This window comes from Rhinopithecus bieti, unplaced genomic scaffold, assembly GCF_001698545.2.
Source record: "Rhinopithecus bieti isolate Rb0 unplaced genomic scaffold, ASM169854v2 scaffold_53667, whole genome shotgun sequence".
In the NCBI taxonomy this organism is placed as follows: Eukaryota; Metazoa; Chordata; class Mammalia; order Primates; family Cercopithecidae; genus Rhinopithecus; species Rhinopithecus bieti.
In genome coordinates this window covers 1-12,176 of record NW_016820707.1, presented here as the reverse complement: position 1 = coordinate 12,176, position 12,176 = coordinate 1, and the positions used below count along the sequence as shown (strand labels likewise).

The window sequence follows — 12,176 nt, the reverse complement described above, 5'->3', positions numbered from 1 at the left end:
ATGCCGTAAATCCCACCTTATGCCGTAACGCGGTTTTCTCCTAGCTCAGTAAACAGAGCATACAATCGGGTCTCACTCTGAGATGTTCCATTGCCCAGGGACAGGCAGGAGACAAATGCTTTTCTCTTACTTGAGATTAAGAGAATGGTGATGACCTTTAACCAGCAAGCAGCCTTTAGGCACTTGTTTAACAAAGCACATCCTGCACAGCCCAAAATCCATTAAACCTTGAGTCACCACAGCACATGTCTCTTGCAAGGACAAGGTTGGGGTAGGGTCACAGATTAATAGCATCTCAAATACAGAACAAAATGGAGTCTCTTATGTCTACTTCTTTCTATATAGACACAGTAACAGGCTGATCTCTCTTTTCCCCACAAAAAATATTACTCTGTTTTTCCCTCTGTCCTATCTGTAAAAACTGGCCACAAAGAAATTACCTGACCTACTTTGTTTGACTGTAGGTCGTAAGACCCCTTTTCCACAGAGCATCCTGCCCCATATCCAGAAGGAAGGAATGCATGCTCAGAGAAGCCAACAAGGATCTGGACAGGCCAGGCATGGTGGCCCATGCCTGTAATTCCCACGCTGTAGGAGGCCGAGGCGGGAGGACTGCTTGATGCCAGGAGTTCAAGATCCTCCATGTGGCAAAAGTCTAAAGGAGAAAGAGACAGACAGCAACAGCTCGTCATGGAAAGTGTGGCTGAGAAGAAAGATGTGAAAACGGCTTCAAGAAATTTCCACATTGAGTCTCAAAAGGCAAGACCCTGTTTCTACAAAAAATTAAAAACTTAACAAACTTTGCTGGGTGTGATGGCACACACCTGTAGTCCTAGCTACTCAAGAGGTTGAGATGGGAGGATCTCTTGAGCCTAGGAGTTTCAGGTTACCGTGAGGTATGATCACACCACTGCACTCCAGTCTGGGCAATAGAGTGAGACTGTGTTGCCAAAAAAAAAAAAAAAAAAAACCTGGACAGACAGGGGCCTTAGGGATTTCCCCACTCATTGTACTCACCTTACAGCATGCCGTCTTGTCCACTCATATTGCTATATGGCCTTCCATACTTTACTGACCATAAGCATTAAAATGGACAATTTTTTTCTGTATTTTTGGGTCTTTGTTCTGAAGACTCTCATGTATACACATTAAAAACAAAATCATATGCCTTTTCTCCTGCCTCGTGCCAGTGATTTTTCACTGAATCTTCAGAGGGCAAAGAAGGGAAGTGTCCCCTTGGTTCCCCTAAGTACTCAATACTGGAGGCCGGGAATGGTGGCTCATGCCTGTAACCCCAGTACTTTGGGAGGCTGAGGAAGGATGATTGCTTGAGCTCAGGAGTTTGAGATCAGCCTGGGCAACATAGTGAGAACCCATCTCTACTAAAAAACAAAGAATAAAAAAAAGCAGTACCTGGGAAACCAAATTAGCAAGCAAAAGATGGCCTGATAAACGTGGAAATGAGCAGAGAGGCAGTAAAATAGTGAGCCCAGCAGTGTCATGATACTTACCACAAGCCAGGAGATTTACTAATCACTTTCTATTTTAGGAAATACTAATATGTTTAATATTCATTCATTCAAAAAATATATATTGAGTGGCTACTATATGCCAGGCATTGTTCAGGGTGCTAGTCATAGAAAAGTGAACAAACAACAAAGGTTCCTGCTCTCGAGCTTACATTCTACTATGCTAAAACGCAATAAACACATCAGGCGACAGGGGCCATTGAGTAAAATAAAGCCAGGTAAAAGAGAACAGAGATCCTGTGTGGATGAGGGTAGAGAACACCAGGACTACAGGCTAGATTTTAAGATTCCTGTTTTATAAAGGAAAAAAAAAAAAAAAGCCTCAGAGTTGCCTAAGCTGTTTTCCCTTGCCTTTTTTTTTTTCTTGGATATGGTGTCTCGCTCTGTTGCCCAGGCTGGAGTGCAGTGGGTGGCATGGTCTCGGCTCACTGCAATCTCTGCCTCCCAGGCTCAAGCGATTCTCCTGCTTCAGCCTCCCGATTATCTGGGATTACAAGCACCTGCCACCATGCCCGACTTTTTTATTTATTTATTTATTTTTGAGATGGAGTCTTGCTCTGTCTCCCAGGCTGGAGTGTGATGGTGCCATCATGGCTCACTGCAACCTCCGCCTCTGGGTTCAAACGATTCTCCCAGCTCAGCCTCCCAAGCAGCTGGGATTACAGGTGCCAGCCACCACGCCTGGCTAATTTTTTGTATTTTTGGTACAGATGAGGTTTCACCATGTTGGCCAGGCTGGTCTCGGAACTCCTGACCTCAGATGATCCACCCGCCTAGGCCTCCCAAAGTGCTGGGATTACAGGCATGAGCCACGCTGCCTGGGCTTTTTTTTCTTTCTTTCTTTCTTTTTTTTTCAGATAGGGTCTCAATCGGTCCCCCAGGTTGGAGTGGAGTGCAGTGGCCTGATCACGGCTCATTGCTGCTTTGGCCTCCTGGGGCTCAAGCCGTTTTCCCAGGGCTCAAGTGGTCCTCCCAGGGCTCAAGTAGTCCCTCAAACTCAGTCTCCCCAGTCACTGGAACTACAAGCCTGCTCCACCACGCCCAGCACATTTTCTGTGTATATATATATATATATACCTTTTTTTTTTTGTAGAGGTGGGGCTCTCACTCTGTTGCCAAGGCTGGTCTTGAACTCCTGGGCTCAAGTGAACCTCCCATTTCGTCCTCCCAAACTGTTGGGATTACAGGCATAAGCCACCATGCCAGGGCCAAGGCTCTTCTCAACAGCTGCAGCAGACAGCTTGGTTCCTGCCTCTTTGCAGACAGAAGACTTGTGTCTCAGGTTCAATGCTTTGTCTCATAGAGTGCTGGACACACAAGAACAAATTATCTTTCTCTAGGTATCCATTTTTGGCTCTACGCTCTCTGCTTCACAGGTGGATGGAGTGATGGGGAAGATGCTGTGGCCAGTGCACACAGGTAGGTTTAAATCCTACCTCCCTGTGGTCTTGGGCAAGCTGCTTAACCTCTCTGCCTCAACTTCTGCATCTGTATGTAACTTTTGCAAGTTTGTAATGAGGAGGGCACTTAACACAGAGACTAAGCCAAACAGTAAATGCTTCCTATATTACTGTCTTCAGGCAACACAGTTGCTCAGTCATTTCATAGTCATGACCCCTTCCAGGGAAGCCCGTGGGACACTCTGACTCACATTGTACACTACTGAGCCACGTCCCTTCCTCAGCTCCGTTTCTGCTTCCTCCACTCCACGAGGTAGGCATTGGTGTTTCCGCTTTCCAGCTGGGGAAACAGAGTCAGGATGTTAAGTGGTTTGCCCCCAGTGCCCTGCCAAGAGGGCAAGGCGTGGGGACGGGGCTGTGTCTCCCAGGGCGGCAGCCCCCTCAGGGCGCGGTCTCGCGGCCCGATTTCTCTCTGTGGACCCGGGAAGGGGGCGGGGGTGGCAGGGGCCATCGTCTATGCCTTCGCTTCGGACCCAGCCAGGCCGCGGGATGCTCCAGTCTTTACAGTGATGACCCGATGACTTTCCTCAAAAGAGCTCGGATCACTCTCCAACTCCCTCCCACAGACTGCTAGTGACGCCTGTAAAGGTAAACTGAGGCTGGAACCGAACCAGGAACGAAGACACAAGGCAAATGGCAGTGAGAATAGCCTTTATTAGGACTCGCGAGTGAGGTTCCTCGGTCCAAAGGTGCGGGCCGAGGAAGTCGCACTGAGAGAGGAGGGTAGGGGCTTTTTATAGCCCGAGGGGTAGGGAAGCTGGTTGTGCAAATAGGGCCTGGGGGATCTTGAAACTACTAGGGCAGGAGTTGAGTAAGGGTCATGAGGAAGGAGTCTTTGGAAACTGTCAACCAAAACTGCTGTTTACAAACTTGTGGAATGCAGGTGAGCTGCAGATCATGGGGGAGTGTGGTTGCCCAGCCAGAACTCTGACGCATGTAAGTCTGCGGGTGTGCACAAGGGTGAAGGGAGTCTTTAACAAAAGGTCCGCTACGCCAGGTAACGCCGCCATGTTGGGTCTAGATTCCTGCCTAACAACGCCCACACCCATCTCCCCCTGACCACTGTCTAGACCCCCTTCGGCCACTGGGAGCATAGCTGGACCGCAGGTGGGACTCAGACCGCTGTAGCCACGCCTACCCACGCGGGAAAGGGCGAGACATGCAAATTAGAAATGGCGCTTCAGCCACGGGGCAAAAACCGATCTGAGAATTCACTTGAAAATGTAGCCAACAATAAACCATGCCCAACGGCTTGCTGTTTTCAGCAGGCCTGTTGAGAAACAACGGGAGTTCTCAATTGCCCCTGTCGTGGCTCACCGTGATTTGAGTGTAATATGCGTGACAGGATGACGGTAACGGCGCGGCCAAAATGCTAACGTTACTGAAATTTTCAGGCCTTTTAGTTCATGTCATATGTAACTTTGTGTTTATACCAGCCTACTGTTTATGCACCTTCTCTATCCAAGGATGCTATGTCAAATGGGCCTTTGGAATATGAGAGTTAGAATAGAAGGTTATATAGTACTTCTAGCGGAGGTTAACTTTTGTTTTTTGGGTGCCTGAGTGTTGTATTTCAAATATTAGTTTGTTATATTCACGTTTCCATTGCATTATATTATGCAAGTGTAGTTGAGTTTTTATTTTAGGCTTCTTTATACTTTTACTGGCTTCAAAACTATGACCTCGACTTCCCAGATTCAAATGGTTCTCCCACTTCAGCTTCCCGATCTAATAGTTCAATGATTTCAAGAATGCTGCATTCATTCCTCTCCATATGGGCAACTGCCAAAAGTAGGCTTTACATTCTTGCTAGTTTTTTTTTTTTTTTTTTGGTCTGTGGCTAGTTTCCATTTCCTTTTTTTTTTTTTTTTTTGAGATGGAGTCTCGCTCGGTCGCCCAGGCTGGAGTGCAGTGACCGGATCTTGGCTCACTGCAAGCTCCGCCTCCCGGGTTTTACGCCATTCTCCTGCCTCAGCCTCCTGAGTAGCTGGGACTACAGGCGCCTGCCACCTTGCCCGGCTAGTTTTTTTGTATTTTTTTTTTTTGTAGTAGAGACGGGGTTTCACTGTGTTAGCCAGGATGGTCTTGATCTCCTGACCTCGTAATCCGCCCGTCCCGGCCTCCCAAAGTGCTGGGATTACAGGCTTGAGCCACCGCGCCCAGCCTATTTCCTTTTTTCTTTTTTTAAAGATAGTCTCACTCTTTACAGTGATGACTGTAAGGGTCCCCCCACAACCCCCAACCCCGGCTGGAGTGCAGTGGCCAGATTTCGGCTTACTGCAACCTCTGCCTCCCAGGATCAAGCGATTCTTGTGCTTCAGCCTCCTGAGTAGCTGGGATTACATGCACGTGCCCACTATGACTGGCTAATTTTTTTTGCATTTTTAGTAGAGATGGGGTTTTGCCATGTTGGTCAGCTTGGTCTCGAACGCCTGACCTCAAAGTGATCCACCCATTTGGGCCTCCCAAAGTACTGGGGTTACAGACCTGAGTTACTGCACCCGGCCTGTCCCCAAAATTCGATTGCAACCTGCGATAAAGCTTTTTTCCCCCCCTTCTTGGCAAAGCATGGTGTTTTTATTTTAGCAGACTCGCCTGGCACTGAGGACTGCTATGGTGGTCTTCGGAGGCTCCTGGGATTTACTGCTTGGACAGAGGTGACATCCCCCCCAGGTAATAAGAGCCAAGACCAAAGGCTGCAGCTGCTTTCGAGGTATCTACTACTCACTGTAGAACGATCCAACAGTTCTGCATTTCTGCCCTATGCCCACCAGTTACAAGCAGCTCCGGTCTCTTATCCCATGTCTGATTTCTGAAACCTTGCTAATTTTCCTACCATCCACCCTATTCTCAGCCTCCTTTCTTCTTTCTTCTTTTTTTTTTTTTTTTGAGACGGAATTTCGCTCTTGTTGCCCAGGCTAGAGTGCAATAGTGCGATATCAGCTCACTGCAACCTTCACCTCCCCAGTTCAAGCGATTCTCCTGCCTCAGCCTGTGGAGTAGCTGGGATTACAGGCATGTGCCACCACGCCTGGCTAAATTTTTTTGTATTTTTGGTAGAGACGGGTTTCTCCATAATGGTCAGGCTGGTCTTAAACTCCCGACCTCAGGTGATCCACCTGCCTCGGCTTCTCAAAGTGCTGGGATTACAGGCGTGAGCCACCGTGCCCGGCCCCCCTTTCTTCATTTGCTCTATCCTCCCCCTGAGGACATTGCTTGCTTTCCTCTTTCTGTTTGCTCTCCCCACCTCTATTCCATTGTGCCTTGCACCTTTGCTGTCCACTACCCCTTCTTGTTGCTGTTGTCTCTCCTGGCTGCTGGTCACTACATGCCAACATTTACTTTATTCCTTGAAGGTTTTTAGCTCCTGGAGCACTGTCTCTCCAGCATAACTCCTGTCATCAATCGACACCCTAGTTCCCCAGTTCCTTGACCTCAGCCTTGACTACCCCAGCCACTAACTTACCTGGTCTAACCCTAGGTCTTGTCATTGTCGACTGCCATAACCCCATCCACTTCGAGGGTCACACTCTCCAATCATCTCTACCATCCCTCCCTCTGCTACACTTTGGTACCTGTCACCCCACTCCCCACCCCCTCAACCCACATCCCCAAAGTCCTTGGGCCCACCTCTAACTAATCTAATTGCACCAACTCTAACAAACTGCACCTGTGCCACTGAGTGTAACTGGTGGAAGCTGACTGGGCTCACCTTAACCCTGGGCATGCTAGGGGAAAATAGACATCCACATTTGCTACCTGGGGTCCAACAGGTCTGCACTAGTGTGTTCTCACGCTGCTAATAAAAACATACCTGAGACTGGGTAATTTATAAAGAAAAAGAGGTTTAATGGACTCATAGTTGCACGTGTCTGGGGAAGCCTCACAATCATGGTGGAAGATGAAAGGCATGTCTTACATGGTGGAAGGCAAGAGACAACTTGTGCGGTGGAACTCCCCTTTATAAAACCATCAGATCTTGTGAGACTTATTCACTGTCATGAGAACAATATGAGAAAGTCCTGGCCCCATGATTCAATTACCTCCCACTGGGTCCCACCCATGACACGTGGGAATTATGGGAGCTACAATTCAAGATGAGACTTGGGTGGGGACACAGCCAGACCATATCATTTTGTTCTGGCCCCTCCCAAATCTCATGTCCTCACATTTCAAAACCTATCATGCCTTCCCAACAGTCTCCCAGAGTCTTAATTCAGCATTAACTAAAACGTCTACAGTCCGAAGTCTCATCTGAGACAAGGCAAGTCCCTTCCACCTACCAGCCTGTAAAATCAAAAGCAAGTTAGGGTCGGGCATGGTGGCTCACACCTGTGATTCCAGCACTTTGGGAGGCCAAGGCAGGCACATCATCTGAATTCGGGAGTTTAAGACTAGCCTGGCCAGCATTGTGAAACCCCGTCTCTACTAAAAATACAAAACAATTAGCTGGGTGTGATGGCATGGGCCTGTAATCCCAGCTACTCTGGAGGCTGAAGCAGGAGAATCGCTTGAACTCAGCAGGCAGAGGATGTAGTAAGCCAATCATGGCACTGCACTCCAGCATGGGTGACAGAGTGAGACTGTCTCAAAAAAAAAAAAAAAAAAAAAGCAAGTTTGTTACTTGCTAGATACAATGAGGGTACAGGCACTGAGTAAATACAGCTGTTCAAAATGGGAGAAATTGGCCAAAACAAAGAGTTACAGACCTCCTTTGCAAGTCTGAAATCCAGTGGAGCAATCAAAAAAAAATTTTTTTTTTTTTGAGATGGAGTCTTGCTCTGTTGGCCAGGGTGGAGTGCAGTGGTGCGATCTTGGCTCACTGCAACCTCCACCTCCCGGGTTCAAGCAATTCTCCTGCCTCAGCTTCCTGAGTAGCTGGGATTACAGGCACATGCCACAATGCCTGGCTAATTTTTTTTTGTATTTTTAGTAGAGATGGAGTTTCACCATGTTGGCCAGGCTGGTCTTGAACTCCTGACCTCAAGTGACCCTCCCACCTCGGCCTCCCAAAGTGCTGGAATTACAGGAGTGAGCCACCGTGTCTGGCAGCAGTCAAATCTTAAAGCCCCAAAATGATTTCCTTTGACTCCATGTCTCATGCGCAGGTCACACTGATGCAAGAGATGGGCTCCCATGGCCTTGGCAGCTCTGCCCCTGTGACTTTGCAGGATATAGCCCCCACTCCCGGCTGCTTTCACAGGCTGACATTGAGTGCCTGTGGCTTTTCCAGGAGCAAGGTGCAAGCTGTCAGTGGATCTACCATTCTGGGGTCTGGAGTACAGTGACCCTTTTCTTGCAGTTGCAGCTCCACTAGGCACTGCCCCAGTTGGGTGTCTGTGTCAGGGCTTGCACCCCACAATATCCTTTCGCATCACCCTAGCAGTCCTTCTCCATGAGGGCTCCACCCCTGCAGCACATCTCTACCTGGACATCCAGTCATTTCCACACATCCTCTGAAATCTTGGCGGAGGTTCCCAAGCCTCAGTTGTTGACTTCTATACACTCTCAGGCACAACACCACGTGAAAGCTGCCACGGCCTAGGGTTTGCACCCTCTGAAGCCACAGCCTGAGGTGTACCTAGGCCCCTTTTAGTCATGGCTGGAGCAGCTGGGATAGAAGGGACAAAGTCCCCAGGCTGCACAGAGCAGGGGGGCCCTGGGCACAGCCCATGCAACCATTTTTTCCTCCTAGGCCTCCGAGCCTGTGATGTGAGGGTCTGCCACAGGAAGGTCTCTGACATACCCTGGAGAAACTTCCCCCCATTGTCTTCATGATTAACTTCATGACTCTCTTTTTTTTTTTTTTTTTTTTTTGAGGACGGGAGTCTCGCTCTGTCACCCAGATGGATCGCAGTGGCCAGATCTTCAGGCTCACTGCAAGCTCCCCTCCCGGGTTCCACGCCATTCTCCTTACCTCACCTCCCGAGTATCTGGGACTACAGGCGCCGCCACCTCGCCGGCTAAGTTTTTTGTATTTTTTTAGGTAGAGACGGGGTTTCACCGTGTTAGCCAGGATGGTTTCGATCTCCTGACCTCGTGATCCCGCCCGGTCTCGGCTCCCAAAGTGCTGGGATTACAGGCTTGAGCCACCGCGCCCGGCCTGACTCTTAGTTACTTATGCAAATTTCTGAGGCCAGCCTAAATTTCTCCTCAGAATTTTTTTTTTTTTTTTGAGATGGAGTCTTGCTCTGTTGCCAGGCTGGAGTGCACTGGCACAATCTCAGCTCATTGCAACCTCCGCCTCCCAGGTTCAAGCAATTCTCCTGTCTCAGGCTCCTGAGTAGCTGGGACTACAGGGGTGTGCCACAACGCCCAGCTAATTTTTTTATTTTCAATAGAGACCGAGTTTCACCAGGTTGGACAGGATGGTCTCAATCTCTTGACTTTGTGATCTGCCTGCCTTAGCCTCCCAAAGTACTGGGATTACAGGCATGAGGCACTGCACCCAGACTGGGTTTTTCTTTTCTACTGCATTGCAGGCTGCAAATTTTTTGAAATGGTATTCTCATTTTAACGTGGTTTTTTTTTTCTTTTTTTCTTTTTTTCTTTTTTTTTTTTGACAGAGTCTCGCTCTGTCACCCAAGTTGGAGTGCAGTGGCACCATCTTGGCTCACTGCAAGCTCCAACTCCCAAGTTCACGCCATTCTCCCACCTCAGCTTCCCGAGTAGCTGGAACTACAGGCACCCACTACCGCGCTCAGCTAATTTTTTGTATTGTTAGTAGAGATGGGGTTTCACCCTGTTACTCAGGATGGTCTCAATCCCATGACCTCGTGATCGACCCACCTCAGCCTCCCAAAGTGCTGGGATTACAGGCGTGAGCCACTGTGCCTGTTTTTTTTTTTTTTTTTTTTTAATGGAGTCTCGCTCTGTGACCAGGCCACAGTGCAGTGGCATGATCTCGGCTCATTGCAACCCCTGCCTCCCAGATTCAAGCAGTTCTCTGCCTCAGCCTCCCAAGTAGCTGGAATTACAGGAGCCTGCCACAAAGCCCTGCTAATTTTTGTATTTTTAGTAGAGATGGGGTTTCACCATCTTCGCCAGGCTGGTCTTGAACTACTGACCTTGTGATCTGTTCGGCCTCCCAAAGGGCTGGGACAACAGGCATGAATCACTGCTCCTGGCTTGTTTCACTTTCACAACTGAATGCTGGCCAGATGCTGTGGCTCATGCCTGTAATCCCAGCACTCTGGGAAGCCTAGGCAGGCAGATCACGACGTCAGGAGTTTGAGACCAGCCTGGCCAATATGGTGAAATCCTATCTCTACTAAAAATACAAAAATTAGCCTGGCGTGGTGGCAGGCGCCTGTGGTCCCAGCTACGTGGGAGGCTGAGGTGGGAGAATTGTTTGAACCCGGGAGATGAAGATTGCAGTGAGCTGAGATTGTGCCACTGCACTCCAGCCTGGGCGACACAGCGAGACTCCATCATAAAAAAAAAAAAAAAAAAAAAAAAAAAAAAAAAAAAAAACAACTGAATGCTACTGGGCACGATAGCTGATGCCTGTAATCCCACCACTTTGGGAGGCTGAGGCAGGCTGATCACCTGACATCAGGAATTTGAGACCAGCCTGGCCTACATGGTGAAACCCCATCTCTAATAAAAAGACAAAAATTAGCTGGGTGGGGTGGCAGGCACCTGTAATCCCAGCTACTCAGGAGACTTGAGGCATGAGAATCACTTGAACCCGAGAGGCAGAGGTTGCCGTGAGCCGAGACCTTGCCACTGCATGCCAGCCTGGGCGACAGAGCGAGACTGTCTCAAAAAAATAAAAACAAGAGCAGCAACAACAAGAAAAACCTGTATGCTTTTAACACCCAAGTCACCTCTTGAATGCTTTGCTGCTTAGAAATTCTGTAACCGCCACGCGCAGTGGCTCACGCCTGTAATCTCAACACTTTGGGAGGCTGAGGCGGGAGGATCACCTGAGGGCAGGAGTTTGAGATCAGCCTAATGAACATGGAGAAACCCTGTCTCTCCTAAAAATACAAAATTAGCCAAGCGTGGTGGCACATGCCTGTAATCCCAGCTTCTCGGGAGGCCGAGGCAGGAGAATCGCTTGAAACCCGGGAGGCGGATGTTGGGGTTAGCCGAGATTCGGCCATTGCACTCCAGCCTGGGCAATAGGAGCGAAACTCCGTCCAGAAAAAAAAAAAGCAAGAAAATAAAAAAAAAATTCTGTAACCACCAGGCACAGTGGCTCAGGCCTGTAATCGCAGCACTTTGGGAGGACAAGGCAGGCACATCACCTGAGTCCGAGACCAGCCTGCCTAACATGGTGCAACACCAGTCTCTCTATAAAAATATAAACTTACCTGGGCGTGGTGGTGCAGGCCTGTAATTCCAGCTGCTCCAGAGACTGAGGCAGGAGAATCGCTCGAAGCCGGGAGGCGGAGGTTGCAGTGAGTGGAGATGGCGCCATTGCACTGAAACATAAGAATCAAGGGCAAAACTCCGTCTCAAAAAAAAAAAAAAAGAAAAGAAAACGGAAAACAAAGAAAAAAAAAAGAAAGACAGAGAGATGGAAAGAAAAGTCTCACAGAACTCTTCTTCTCTTTAGTCCTAAGCTTTTCCTGTTGAAGAGCAATGAAGAGGAGAACGCATTCCCGCGGTAGTGGTGATTTACAAGGGCGTTTCTTTTCAGTGGCTGACGGGCGGACAGGGAGGAGAGAGCTCCGGATCACTAGGGCGGGGCATGCAAATTTAAAATGGCTGCTTCTCCCAGGAGCTATGGGAATTAACATTGAATGTGAATATTCCCGCAAAATAGAAACAGTCTTACCGATGCAACGTTACTAATTTTAAAAAAAGAAAAGCATGTGAAAGTAGAGAAGAGAGTACCTGTTCATATGAGAATGAATTTTGGAACCGTGAGCTTAACATGAGTAAACAGAAGGGGCAGGACCTACGCAAGAAAACGCAGCACCTTCACTGTTACATGTAACTCTGAAGATTGACACGTGCCAAACTATAAACAAACTATAAACGTATTGAAAATTCGTACGGAGTACCCCTGTCTTCCCCGGACCACAATGATCCTTTCCTTCTCTCGATAATAGATCAGAGTCATTGATCCCTAAGAAGATGCTCACTGCTCCAACCTGTCCAGCCACAGCTGTGGCTTGAATTTCCATGGGAACCTCTCCCGCTTTCTACAAACTGGTTCCTTTATTTTTATGTTTAT

At 48.5% G+C, this 12,176-nt stretch overlaps 1 long non-coding RNA gene across 1 annotated transcript; it reads right to left on the bottom strand.

Annotated features, from left to right (window-relative positions):
- Window positions 1–300: 300 nt before the first annotated feature.
- LOC108520502 (uncharacterized) lies at window positions 301–11,354 on the bottom strand. The gene is made up of 3 exons (XR_001882922.1): window positions 11,308–11,354; window positions 3,181–3,269; window positions 301–655 (listed from the first exon to the last, which is right to left on the bottom strand). It is a non-coding gene; the product is annotated as an uncharacterized LOC108520502 (long non-coding RNA).
- Window positions 11,355–12,176: the final 822 nt, after the last annotated feature.